Raw genomic sequence first — 14,736 nt, 5'->3', positions numbered from 1 at the left:
CACACGGCCAGATGTGTCAGTGCTGCAATGTTTGCTGCTGTCCCTGGGGCATGCAGGAATATCTTCCTTACCTTCTCAGGGACCCTCTGGGTGCCTGGGAATAGCCCCAGGATGGGGGGGACATCCCCAGATGGCGGGGACACCTCTGTCACAGTATCCCAGGGTCCTGCCCCCAGGGAGGGGAAGGCACCTGCTCCACAAGAGCTGCAGTTGAGGCTGGAGGTGGGCAGGTGACCCCATGCCAGGCTGTTGGCTGCACTGTGGATGTATAAGAGTGGATTTAGTGGGTGGGTGTTGGAGATTATTGCACCTCTTGCCAACAGCTTATTTCTTCTCTGTGCTTATAACCATCATTAATGCCATAATTCTCATCAGATGTTTCAGTAAGACATTTGTTGGGTAGTAGTTTGTATCAAGGATACAAAATAAAGAAGTTTTGTGTATCCTTGCTACAAAATGGAGTTTAAAAAGAAATTAATGATTACTTGGATTTTCCTTTACTGCCTGGCAGGCGTAGTTAGGAAAGGCCAAGTTATAGGACATTTCCTACCTGGGTATCCCGGTTAATAAGCTGCACATTTCCATTAAAAGACTTACAATCCCTTTTCAGGAAAGTCCATCTGCTTCCAACTGATAAAGCAGCATATTACTCACTGCACATTCAGCTGCCTCATGATAATTCAAAATTTTACTTAGGCTTTCCCACTTTCTCAGATTTAACACACCAGACATGTATCTTGTGTACATAAGTCACACCCAAATATTTCCTCAAATGCTGAAAAGTCTAATGTTTCATGAGACTTTTTTTTTTGTTTAGACTAATCAGTTACAGTAAAAAACACTGTAGGGGGGCTTATTAGTTGCAGAGATGGGTGGAGAAAAGGCTATCAATACGAGGGTCATTAATACATTGAAACTTTTGGGTAACTGTTAAAGTGAAACTCTGTGTGAAAGAAATGGAGCGGTATGTTTGCTCAGGACATCTTTTTCAGATAAGGCTGTCTTCCATGAGAAGGGGTATGTTTTTTCTCCCATGCATATAGTGGAGCCTAATCTCACTCTAAGTGGCTAGATGGATCAGAGTATTTATAGACTAAACAGTGGATGGAAGGGATTTTAAAAAACAGTTATTAAGGATGCCAATATGTGATCACAAGAAATGAACACTCAGGAAGGCATTAATCAAAACAGATTTAGATGTGCTGTGTAATGGATGGTGAACATAGGACACTCATAAAGCTTACTTCCTCTCATCCTAGGGCCAGCAACTAAAACACATCAGCTCTGTTGAGTGGTTCTTTGATGTGGTAGCTTTTCTTGTGTTGACTCTGAAGCCTGTACAGCTCAGGGGTAGATGCCTGTAACTGCAAAGATATCAAAAGTTAAGTGGGACTGCTCCCTAAGTCATTAATGCTGATAACTGTATACCAAATAGTGAGCTTCCTGTTTTGGTCTGTTTAACCATTATTATCTTTTAGTGTCATATAAAATTATGCCTGACATTTAAAAAATTTCAGTGTAAAATAATAATCTTTGTCAGAGACACTAGTAGTCAGGTATCAGTAAGCACCTGAGGGAATAACAATCTAAGAGAGAGTCTAATCACTTTGCAGATTTTAAAAAGCTTTTGTGGTTATATGCCAGATGTGTAGAAAACATAAGTAATAGAGCAATTAGGTTGAAGTACACTTCTAGTGTTCTTTTCCTGATGTTTTCCTTTTTTCCTAGCTGCTTGTTCTACTGATTATTCAGACACTGTAGTGCACTTCTGAGACGCTTTGTATATGAACTGAACTGAGTTGAACACCTTTATGCTGAGCAGTCCTGAGTATTTCCATGATAGGCACTCAGCTTTGTCAATAAAACACTGAAGTCCCTATTCTAGAATGAAACAAATGTGACTGAACAATTTTTGAGCTATGAGACTACCAAACTAAAATCATATCTGAAATGTTTGGATTTTGTTTTACCATGCTCCTCAGAACTTCAAAACAAAATGAAGGCTTCTAGTTCTCCAGCAGCTGAAACAGAGTTGGCTAAGACAGTACTATGAATTGACATGTCTTCACCAGGAACATTCTCTTAATTCAGGATATTAATCATTAGTTTTTACCTCTGTAAAACTGAATGAAAGGAGCATAAAATGATTGGTTTTAGTCATCCTGAATAAACAAAAGTAGAGCAAGTTGAATGAACTTGAGTGATAATATATTTGTCCCAGTAAAGAAATTCTGTTTTGATCTACATTTTGCACATTTTTCTGTCATATCAGTGGGGAGGCACTTTTCAAGTGTACAAACATTGCAGTTGCAATCTCTTACCATCCATCTTTTATATTGTCTTGGTCCAGAATGATCCTAATGTCTTTCTAATGAGATCCACTGAAAGAAGTGCAAGGCAGAGACGCTTCTTCCAGCTTACAGTCTTTTTTATGTCTGAAGCTTAAGGATCAAAGTATTTTCTGCCCTTTAAAGGCCATTGGAAATAGAACTTGCCTTTTTTTCTGATTTTTTTTTTTATCAGGATCGTATTCATTATTATTTATGTTCATTCAACTATTAAGATGCCTTTTATCTATTTAGGTACCTCTTTAGGCTTTTTTGAGGTTGATAAATGTGATGTGTAGGAGTGTTGATTTTTAATAGATTATTTCAACAAGAAAATAAAAATATTTAACTAAGTCAAATTTTTGAGACCTTTTTTGTCCTGACAGCAAAGCAGAAATTGCACATAATTCATGTAAAAGATCCCAACACATGAGATCACCTTTATCTCTCTTGATGCACACTCAATGTGAAATACCTTATTATGTATAAAGTTTTACCACTCCGTGAATTTTATTTTTCATAGAGAGGAACCTACTTGGTGAAACACAGGAACTAATTTTCTCAGTGCAGAGCCAATGCATGCAAATTTGTCTTCTCAAGTAAACAGGATAGAAATTACTGTATCCATAGTTTTGCTTTCCACAAAAGTAGTTCTCTTCTTTAAAGGTCTTTCTGACACTCTAGTCTCAAGTGAGATTTTATCAAAAATAAATAAAAATCTAAAGGCAGCACCCAGGGTCTCTTCTTGTTTTAAATATTCTCATGAATATAGGAAAGGAATCATGCAAGTCATAAAATGTGATTTTCAGTTCTGTACCTGGAATATCAAGTGCCTGCCTATCCAGACCACAACTTTTTTTTGGAAGGTATTGAAATCACAGCTGTATTTGTGGTGCCATAAATTCCAGTCCTCTCTTCTTCATAGCGTGTCTCCGTGTGCAGGGCCTAACTCAAATTCCTTGGCTGTGTTGCCTCCCAAACCACACCCAAGTGAAAATCCTGCTAGGACCACTCTCACAGTTTTGTGGCAGAGATTGAGTGCCAGTGCCTAGAAGCACCCCTCAAATTAAATTTTCTAGGGCAGACATGGCAAAGGAGGTTAGAGGTGGCTGATGATGGCTTATTTAAGGTCCAGGGTTCATGCTGGTAGCTGGAATGGGGTTTGGGGGGTTTGTTGACAGCGTTGTTCAACTGGAGCTTGATGTTCTGCATAAGCTGAATTGTCAACTGCCTTTGGTTATTATTCATAAAGAGTTGAGTTTATTAGCTTTGTAGCTGAATATACAAACAGCACAAGCTTATTTGAGGAGACTTAGTTTATTGTAAATTAAGGCAATGAATTCCAAAGCTCTGAGTCACAACCTGCATTATTAGGAGGGTAAAGCTGGATTCTTGGTAGTAATGGTATAAAACTAAAATAAAGTAGAAAATTGCAGGGAAGAATTTTTTTTTTTTTTTAATTGAGAATAGCTTGAAAAGCTAATTTAATAATAAATCAGTTTTTTGCTAACTAAAAGCATAATAACTCGATAAGAGGGCAATTATTAAAATTCCAGTTTTAATTGCCAGAAACGTCAATTCCTCAGCTAAAAGGAGGCTTTACTAACTAAAAAAGGCTTCTATTTTCAGTTGTTTTGCAGGCTTAAAGTTTGAAAGTTATTTAAAACTGACTTTGATCATGTAGCAGAGTTTTTTAAATTACTTTTCTGCATTGATAATGTAAATGAGAAATATTTTTCAGCCTTTATACTTTCTGAATAAAAAAAGGGTCAATTAATTTTTAAACTTTCAAGTTTTTTTAAGTGTAATTCACATTGTTGTTTCATGTTGTTGACACCATGTAAGCATTCCACTAAGGGCCTCTAGGGACCTCAATCAAACAAAAATTGGTACATACTGTGCAACTTGTAGTTTCTCTACGTGAGTGAATTATTAGTGTGTAGATTCACTGCTGCATCGCTGGAATGAAGTACTAAAATCAGAGTTGCTGTCTTGAAAAGTCTGGAACCCTCCTTCCTGAGCCAAAAGATCGAGCTTTACCACCAAAGGCTCCATGAGATCCTTACAGAGCTTCTGTGTCACTTCACAGAGTGAAAACCCTTTCCAGGTGGGAGGGAGTTCTGATGCACATGATCTCCCTGGCTGCTCTTTGCCTCTTTCTGAGAGTTTTGCCTTCTTTGGCACATGACCCTTGCTGCAGACGCGCTTCCTTGTTTTGCTCTTCCCGTGCATTGTCAGTCTGGGAGCAGTGGTAGGAACACAGCGTTATAGCAGTGTAATGGCCAGGCTGAGAAACGCCTAGCGAAAGAAATGTTTCAGGAGGTGAGTTTGGTGTGACAGTCTCTCATCAAACATAGATCCTGGCCTGAGAAGGTCAGTCTCAAAGCCTGTTCTTGAAAAGGTGTGCCACACTGACATCTCCAGCTAGGAATTGCTTCGCACTGCTTGCAAGACAAATAATACAAATTCTGGCCATATTTAATCTGATTTGCTTCCTTTCTGTCCATTCATTCAAATATGGCCTCTCCTGTGTTTATTTGGTTTAAGGGGCTGTTCATATTGGCTTCCACTCTGACTCATTGCATTTCTTGACTGTGCAGGGTTAGTGAAGGGAACAGGTGTCATCCAGGAGAGTGTTTTACCAGAGGAGGGAGAGACCTTCATGGTTAAAAGGATATCAGAAGTGTGTTACAAGTGCTGGGCTGGCATGCAGCAATGTACGTGGGTAGTCAATGTGTATTTTCTTCCCTCCTGAAAATTAACTGGAATATAGTCTCAGCTTTGTTAATAACCTCAGCCTTGTTGTTGCTCTTGGGTTTTGGTGTTGTTTTGGGCTTTTTTTCCTGAGAAACTGAACATGCAGCATAGCAAATATGTTCCCTCTCTGGTCTGTTGCCTCCTTTTACTCCTTACCTGGGAGTAAAATCCCTTGGCGTTCTGGTACAGTATGAGACACTGAAAACCTGTGAAATATCTTGATTCAGATTCACTCTTCTGTATTTTAAGTTATTCAGAGGGGTCTGGAAGCCTTAGGCTGCAATGGCATGCAATAAGTGGAATAATAATGGCACATGGTTCTATTTGGCCCTAATTATTTGTAATGAAATGGAACATGGTGGTCAGTTGTTAATCTTTCTCCTACACTTCTGACTTCAGAAATTTACAAGAGGAAAGTGTTTTGTTTAGGTTTTAACTATTAATATTTTTGCTTCCTCTGTTACACTTTTTACATGAAAAATAATATTCCAGACCAACTTTTTAATTTGGTTAGCTTGAAAGATTGCATAATTTGGAAGAAAAGGAAACCCCAGTTCTTAATTCTGCCTTTGTGTCAACCTGCTCCTTGGTTTGAATGGGCTCAGCATCCCATCTCCCTCTCTGCTGGAGGTGCCCATTTCCAGACTTGTGACTGACAAGCTACACAAGTTTGCCTGCTGATTCGGCTGCAGATTTATAATAATAATCTCCCCAGGAAATGGTAGATCCCCCAACACTGAACACTTTTAAGATTTGGCTGGACAGTTTGCTGGGCTATCTTGTCAAGACCGTGATTTTGCCAGGAAAGGTCCAACCTCATATTCTATGATTCTATGACTGCTTGTACTATATTGGAGAAACTGTTATCTTCAATACAGTTTGGTCACCAGGTTTGAAAAAAATCTGAAAATACACAGTAGGAGGTAGGTGTGAGCAGCCCAAAGGCTTGTCAGTACCATGTTATTACCACTGCTCCAGATCTCTGTGTGATAAATACATGCTTGAGTTGTTCTATTTTCACCTAGGTCTCTCAGATTAAAAAAAAAAAGAAAAAGAAAAGCCAGTATTATTTGGCAATAAAAAGTATTTAAAGCTTTTGTCTTGTCTTGCTCCAAATGAGGCCTTTTGGCTTTTATGTCTGTGTTTTCCCCATGTTTCTATAATCTATTTTAATAATTGTTCCATCTTTCGTTTTGTTCACAGCCTACATGCTGACACAGTACCAGTTTTGTTTCCAAAAGAGGAGTTCACAGAATTACAGTGTCTGATCCAACTAGCTGCTCTGATGATCCTCACTGGACCATGTAGGTAAAATTCAAAAAACCCTGTATATATCCACACCATATCTTTGACAGTATTCAACATACTGGGAAACAGCTGATTTTTGGCAACAGCGCTCACTTTGTGAAGTCAGGATCTTTTGGAATTATTGGACTACAATATCATTAAGGCCCTTTCTTGTCAATAGAAGCACAAAAGTAGACTGTCATGTGTCACAATGTGCATGGTCTTCTTGCCACATCTATTTTAAGTAGTTGTGGGAGCTGGCAACAGTGTGATGCCCATCATTCCTGTAGGAGTACCTGAGCTAACTTTAGTAGCAGCTGCAGCAGTGAAATTTTCAGCATAGGCACAAAACCCAGCAGAGAAATTGAATAAATTCTGAAGCTGCTAGTAAACCTTGAGCTTCTTGTTGTTACAGGCACACAGCTAGCAGAATAACAGCTAGCCAGGAAAGAGATAGGCTGAACAGGTTTACATGCATGAACCTCTGTGGTTGTCTATAAGAAGAGTAGAGGAGGATCATGGTATTAGTATTCAGAAGAAAGATGCCTTCAAGCTATTTGTGTTGATCATCTTGAGCTTCTGCACAAATCTTCAAGTTTCAGACAAAATATAAAATGTAGCCAATATTCTATCTCCAGGATTTCCCCGCAGAATAATTCAGTTTTGCTATGAAAGAGGTGTGAATCCAACAATTTAGATTCAGTTTCTTGAAAAGTATATTTTTCCTTTTTGTTTTGATATGCTAGCTGCATTTAATTTCAACAAGTCACCTCCCTCTGAGCTAGCAGACCTAGGCAAAGGACTAAATTGTTCTGATTAAATTGCCAGCATTTATTGTCTCTTGACTGCTTTCTCCCTTGTATGCTATGCTGTTTTATGTCTCAGTTGCAGTGGCACTTAAAATAATTCACATGAATAGGTAAGCTGCAGAGTTTATGTCTACATTATAATTGGTGTTTCTTTTATATTCCTAACACTGTAAAAGCTCCACCTTGGTTTGCATTTCTAATTTTGTGGAAATGAACTGTAAACTTGGATGTGTAGCAGTGGTTTACATGGCCTGTATTTACACATGCTGGCACAGTCTCTGCACATAACAAACAGCTCTCCTCACATTCTCTTTTGGGACTGTGACACTGACAGTTTATTGTGATTGTTTCTGGAGCATCTTGAGATTTCAGTCATTCAGTTCTGTCTGGAGAAGGTTTCTAAGTAAGTCATCTCAGTAAAGCATTTTCAGAGTGTACTGGCTGAATTTTTTATGGCTTCAGTTTTAACAGCAGGTGTCTCAGATGAATCCTGGAACAATGCTTATCCCTGCTTTTGTATCCTGAAATTATGACAAGGTATATTACACGCTATTACACACAGAGCTGACTTTCATGTTGTGTTGACTATATTCCAGATTTGATTAGATGGTTTTCATATATTTTGCAAAAAGTGAAAGGTTGTGGTTTGGGATTCTTATGTTATTTTCTTTTTTTTTTTTTCTTCCCCTAAGATGGCAGTTTTTCTATTAATAAATACTGAAAACATATTTTTTATGGTTTGGTGGTTAAAATTAAATTTAAGTTATCATAATTCGTAAATGGGTTGCCATCTCCAGAATGGAGAAGAGATTCATTTCTGAGAAGAGATTCATTTCTGTTGTGAGTATCCAAAGTCTTTCCCAGTTGTAACTGATGGGTGTAGAGGGATTCCTTGTGGAACAAGGGCGTATGATACCCCTGGAAAGACTGGACAACCCAGGGTTGCTGAGGAAAATCCCCTGAACAGGCCCCTGGCTGCAGGCAAGCCTGGAAAGCACCTGGCTGCAGGCAAGCCAGGATAATACCTGGCTGCAGACAGCCCTGAAAGTCCTTGGCAAAGCAATACACTGGTCATCTCCCCCGCTGATTAGAGGCTGTCTAGAGGGACTGGGCGTGAATCTTTGCAAAGTAGATATGAGCTTGTGTAGGTAAACAATAAAGGGAGAACGATGCTCAAATTGTATCGGAGTACGTGTCGTTACTCTGGCCAGCTCTCCAGCCTCGGTCCCTAATGGATGGGTAGGAAAGCAATCCCAAAAGACATTTATTATGCTGGAGAGGGTATCGAGTCTGAGCTGAATGGGAGAATGTCTTTTTTGTGGCACAACTATTCCTTTGCAGAAAATTTTATAATTGATGTTGAATTTCGGGATACCCGAAAAGAACTGGAACTGCGCTCAGTTTTAGTGTGAAAGGAAAATAATAAAGAAAATACCTAAATTTATATACTTAACTTCTGTACATTTTGTTAGTGTCCACATCTCTCGACCTGTATAGACACGCAATATTTGTCACTTAGACTCCAATGTGACCATGGGGAAACAGTAAGCAAAAAATGAAGGGTTAAAGCACCAATCCATATAATCCATTTTCAGAAAAGCCAGAGATTAATATCTGTTGTTTAGGTTTTTTTCTTGATAATAAATTAATGGCAACAAAGCCATTCATGCAAATAAATCAATGGTTTACTTTAGATTTACACTACACTGTCATGCTACCTCTTAAGGGATTATATCTCTAAAGAAATAATAAAAAATGTTCTTTATTACCCGCAAATGTGCAGAACACTAAACAAAATTTGTCAGTTGTTGTGAACGTGTTATATTCATCAAGAGGAACAGCATTATCTTGCTTAGCACAGGTACATTAGCTAGACTGGGCTGCCAGAATCTTAAAATCTCACCTCAAATGCAAGGATAATGGTCACTATGATGTGCATTTGTCATGTAATGCAAGGAATACTTGTGCTTGAGTAGCTTTTAGCAAAGTATAGATGTTTGCAAAGGTTGTGGTACATCTTGAATCTCTAAAATCAAGTGCAATTTCTAACATAATTGGTGTCACTTTCAAGGGTGAACTGGATAATGTCTTATCTAAGAAGGGCCAGAGGTAATGTCTTTTCTTAAAAGGTTTGTACAGTAGTATATGGAGAAAGATTATTTTTAAAAAAAACAATTTGTAAAAATGAATTCATATTTGTTCATATAGTCATAAATTTGATGTAAATATTTTAATGGATTGAAATGTCTACCTGAAACTTTGTGATGTTGATAAAATCTACCAACTCAATCAGAAATGTAATGCCAGAGTTTTATAGTTACAAAGAAACATTTGCTCCTATATATTATCCCTTGAAAAATTATTCAAGCTCTTAATCCAAGACTAATAAAAACTTGTATTTTAATTTATTTCTATATTTATTTATTGGCTTTGGTAGTAGGTTAGAGCAGAAAAGCAGGTTTAACAAAAGGAAGGGTCATTTCAAAGCATATGTAATCTGTGATTGTGGCTGCCATGAGATCATGCTGTAAGCAGTTGCAGAGTCAGCCAAGTATTACAGTGCTTACTTGCCTGTTCCCTTTGAAGTGACATGGTGTGACGTTATTTCAGCAGAAACATCACAGCTTAGACTCTTGTATGTCTGTGCTGGCATGTTAAGCTAATGGTTAACCATGAGGGTAAGGTACTATTATGCTTTATAAAGATGATTAATGGCCAAAATTAATTTTCTAGAAACTATTTCCTCTTTGTCTCTAGTTATTTAACCAACCCGATACAGTAGCTATTGATGGTGAGGAGAGCACATAGATTGCGGTTCCACTTATTCATTCATAGCTGCTTATTTATTTGTAAATAGATAATTTTAATTACTTGGAAGAAAAAAGGTGATACAAATTAGGCATTTGTAATTTGCCTCCTGAAAGAAAATCTGCTGTTTATACTTGAATTAAATTTTTAAGGATTTTTGATTTAAATTAAAGATGGAAATATTTATACAGAATATAAATTTTCCCAGCTGAAACTCTCTCTAGGGTATAGTATAAACAATTATTTTTTCATTATGTGCATTAAAAACTCAAGTGAAGTGATTATGGCTGAGTTCCATTCCCTCTGAAAAAACATAATGTTTATCAACAAAGATCTTTCAATAACTTTTTTTGAAAGGAAGACTATTAGTTTGCAGAATTACAAATTTTTATTTCCTCTGGCATTTAAAAAAATCTCAGGTTTTCTTGTAGTGCACTTTACCAGACAGATCATGTTTAACTTGTGAGGACTGACTAGTTTGCAGCTGTAGGTGGTATGTGAAATACAGACTTCAGGAAGAGCATGATTTCCATAATCACTTCAAAGGAAATACATTATAAATAAAGTTCATTTCTCTGGGGGCTTACAAAACCATTCTGTTTATAATTTAAATTACATTAAGCTAAATAAAATAGTACAACAAAACCCTCAAGAGAAAAATACTTCATTTAAGTTTGAACATTACATTACTTCCATTAATTGGAAGTATTTTATTCTCGCTCTAATAGTTTATTTTTCATGGAATATATATAATTAAAAGTGTTTTCATTGCAACAGGAGTAATTCTTTCCCATCTTGTGTTCCAAGCCCTTGTGTTCAGTAGATCACTACAGTTCTATTTGCCTGCCTTCCTTCCTTCCTTTCTCAGTGCTTTATTACGAGTGACTAACGCTCTGAGCATCAGGCTGTGACAGAAGATCATCGCTGTGTCACGCATGTTCAACTTTGTCAAACTTGTACTCGAACCGAGTCTCTCAACTCAGCCTGAAGTTCTGTATCAAAACCATGGTGGGGGGTGAAGCTTTCTTCTGTAGGAATATTTTAGAATCTGCTCATCCAAAATATGCTGCTTGCTCTTTCCAGGGTGCTTGCAGGGGTAACTGTTGAGCAGGGACCTCATCACAAGCAACAGAATCCATTAGTCTCCCTACTCTGTAAAGATAACTTAGAGGCAAGGGAGCCTGATATGATATGAAGATAATATGTCTTCTAGGAGAGGATGACTAGGAAACTATTGAAAAACCTTAGTGGACTATCTAATTGTAAGAGTGATTTATTCTACCTTCCTTTTTCACCCCGTGACAAGACTTTACAGGCTGAACTTAATCAAGCTATCATTCCTAAGAGCAAGGAGGGCAGTAAATCTGTACTGCTGAGCTCCTCTAATATTGACAGCTTTGCAATATGGGTTTCTGTAGAGATAGTCTAAGCACATATAAGCTTACAGGAGCTGAAATAGGTTGTATAATAAAAGCAGGCCAATCCTATACACAACACTTATTTCCACTTCAGAGTCAACTTTAAAACAGCCATTAACTTCAAATTAATCCATATTTAAGTCTAAAATGTGCTTTTTGTTTCATATAACTTAATTTCAAGTTATTAAAACTATTTTACATGGGAAATAATTGTTGCAGCTAGATATTAACACTATTGAAATATATTAAAAAGAAAGAGGCCATGCACATATTTTTCCCTAATTTATAAAATGTTTGTTTTTTTTTTTTTTAAGTGCTTTCAAAAAGCAATCGTAATCAAAACTAATGCTGGATTGAATAAAGACTTTGTTGACCTGAGAGTTCCAAGTAGACTAGGTAAACCTTGAGGGAAAAAAGTAGTGCAAGATGTCAAAGCTTAGACATGTTTTCTATTGATGCAGAACCTTGAAGTTTTATGAAAAAAGTAAAGAAACTTAGTCACAAAAGTCTAAAGAAAAAAAATCTTCAGTAAAATTTCTAAGCTTTTTCATTAACATTTAAATAAGGTTACAGTTTCATTGTATACACTAAGGAAATATTAGTTTTTCCTTTCTGCTTTACAGGATTTTTTCCCTCCAATATTATTTGTTTGCATTTCAAAACTAGCTTTTTTTCCTACTGTAAATTGTTGCCAGGTGGTTAAACAATAGAGGCAGTGAACTCTAATGAAATACCAACATTACTGTACTGTGGCAAGTAGGAGTTTTTCTGTATTGTTTTTAACTTTCTCCAAAATTGGGCATACTGGTGGATGAAAAGCTGGATGTGGCCCTCTTGCAACCTAGAGAGCCAACCATATCCTGGGCTGCATCCAAAGCAGCGTGGCCAGCAGGGCAAGGGAGGGGATTTTGCTCTTCTCCTCCACTCTGGTGAGACCCCACCTGGAGTGGTGTGTCCAGCTCTGCAGACCTCAGTACAGGGAAGACATGAACCTGAAAATAATCAGAGGGCTGTAGCACCTTTACTCTGTGGAAAGGCTGAGAGAGTTTGGTTTGTTCCTGGAGAAAACTCCAGGGAGACATTATTGCAGCCTTTCATGACTTATAAGGGACCTACAAGAAAGATGGGGATAGACTTTTTATCAGGGCCTTGGGATAGGACAAGGGTTAATGGTTTTAAACTGAAAGTGGGGAGATTCAGACTACATAGAAGGAAGAATCTTTTTTACAATGAGGGTAGTGAAACACTGGAGCATATTGCCCAGTGAAGATGTGCATGCCACATCCCTAGAAGTAGTCAAGACCAGATTGGATGAGACTCTCAGCAACGGTCCCTTCCAACACTTTATTCTATGATTCTATGAAAGATATTAAAAAATAATTTTCATTAGGCAGTTAAACTTCACCATAATTATTTTTTTCCCTTTCTTGTCTCCTATCCATTTTGACCAACTTTAAGGTTAATAGATAATAATTTTATATTTTATATTTTAATAAATGTATATTTTTATTATTTTAATAAGTTTAAGATGCATTTAAGATGCATATATCACCACATATTTAGTTTAGCTCTCTGGTTGGGATGGTTTGTGGTAGGCAGAATAAAAAGCTAGTTCCTTATTAAAAGTCAGAGACTTTTGTGCAATGGGGTCCATATTTCTGTAGGTAGATGTATGTTTGAATCTCCAATAAACTTGGCAGGCTAAGATGGCTCATGTCCTACTTTAAGGGCTGATAACAAAGAAACAAGAGTCCTTGGAGAAATTTAGGTTGACAGCAAACACTGGAAACATGGGGTGGGAAGGCAGCAGTCCCTTTGTCCCTTTTCCCAGCTCTCATTGCAGCTGTGTTCCCCTTGCATTGCCTGCTCCTCTCCAGACCCATGCTGCACAAGGTTCTCCTTGATCTGTGTCAAGTTCTCCTTGTAAACCTTCATGTGCAAGGACTTAGGGAGGAATTTACAGTCGTTATCATAGTGATATAACCTTAGGATTTCACTGAAATGTTTTTATTGTTGTCATAGAGGTGCATAGCCGAAGCAGTGAGGTAACAGGAATGCCTTTAATGAGGAACTTTGAAGTGAGGGTTTGTTTTGAATTTGCAAATTTGTCCACTTGACTAGTTGTGCACTTAATCATGCACTCTGTCTTCATATGCACTGCCACCCAGCCACCCAGCCATACTCTGAATGACAGCAAGGCAGTAGATTGACATGCTTTATTCAGAATATGAGTCATAGGCGAACAAAGTTGCAAGTCCACTGGATCTGTTGTTTCACTGTAATTTAAAGTAAAGTCAACTTTCAAATGGACAGTTAATGTGGAAAGGAAAATATTTTAATTCCAAAATATCCAAAACTTTTATAACAAAATATTTATATAAATATGTATATAATTTAATACAGTTTTTATAACAAAATATATCAGTCTCCTGTACCTAGGAGAACACATGCCTGGCCTGTTTTTATAGTTACATTTTTCTGAATGACTGCTCTCATCTCATACCTGTGCCTGTCATATTGTGTCTCATGATTTTACAGCACTGTCTTTAAATATCCCCTCAAATCATACTCTTTTTTTTATAATTTTGAACACTGTGGTAAGCAACTGAAAATGAAATATTGCAGTATTAAAGTCAGATATACTTCAGGGTGCGTTAAGTTACCTAAATGTGTAAAGATGTAATGTAAAATGTATTACATTTTGCATAGCTGCTACCATCTCTCTGTTGTTTTCTTATTCATCCTACAAGTTTTGTGGGGAATGCATTGCGTGTGATGTGTTGGTGGCTGCTATCAAAATATAAATATTAGCACATATCATATTGGAGGTGTCAGTCCAGCTGCAGTTAGTAATCAATGTTGCTTTGAAGCACAGAATGCAGGAAGAAAGGAAAAGGTCCAGACAAAGAAGCTGCATCTGTACTGTTTCCCTGGGATTTTTCAAGCTTTTTTCCATTGTAGACGTCATTATAAAACTGAGATTTATACTCTGTTCTTGGGCACAGTGCATCACTTGTGTTGGAAGGTTCACAGTTGGCTCTAGCCAGATGGTCACTGCTGATTTGCCTGGTGCTGGGGGAATTACAAAGCTTATGCTTTCATGCCAGTGCATGTCTTCTGAAGAAATGCCTGAATTTCGTTGGGACCCTCTTGCAGAAATGATCATACCCTAAGGTATAGTGACTCTCAACATCTATTCCTGTATTGATTTAAATCTAAATTAATAAAATTGTTTGCATAGGAAAAAACCAAACAAAAAAACCCAAACAAACAAACAAAAAAACAAAAACAAAACAAACAAAAAAAAACCCAAAAAAGATTCCTCAATGT

At 37.4% G+C, this 14,736-nt stretch overlaps 1 protein-coding gene across 2 annotated transcripts in view; it reads left to right on the top strand.

The window, feature by feature from the left end:
* The window catches only part of CHRM3 (cholinergic receptor muscarinic 3), a 272,159-nt gene that overhangs the window by 142,330 nt on the left and 115,093 nt on the right, over positions 1-14,736 (top strand). For both annotated transcript variants that reach the window (XM_032102218.1, XM_032102219.1), the window contains exon 3: positions 6,288-6,388. The gene's annotated coding sequence lies outside the window, so the exon portion shown is untranslated. The remainder of the gene's footprint in view (positions 1-6,287; positions 6,389-14,736) is intronic.

This window comes from Corvus moneduloides, chromosome 3 (assembly GCF_009650955.1).
Source record: "Corvus moneduloides isolate bCorMon1 chromosome 3, bCorMon1.pri, whole genome shotgun sequence".
Classification (NCBI taxonomy): domain Eukaryota; kingdom Metazoa; phylum Chordata; class Aves; order Passeriformes; family Corvidae; genus Corvus; species Corvus moneduloides.
The sequence above is the reverse complement of the archived record's forward strand: the minus strand, read 5'-3'. Positions and strand labels throughout refer to the sequence as shown.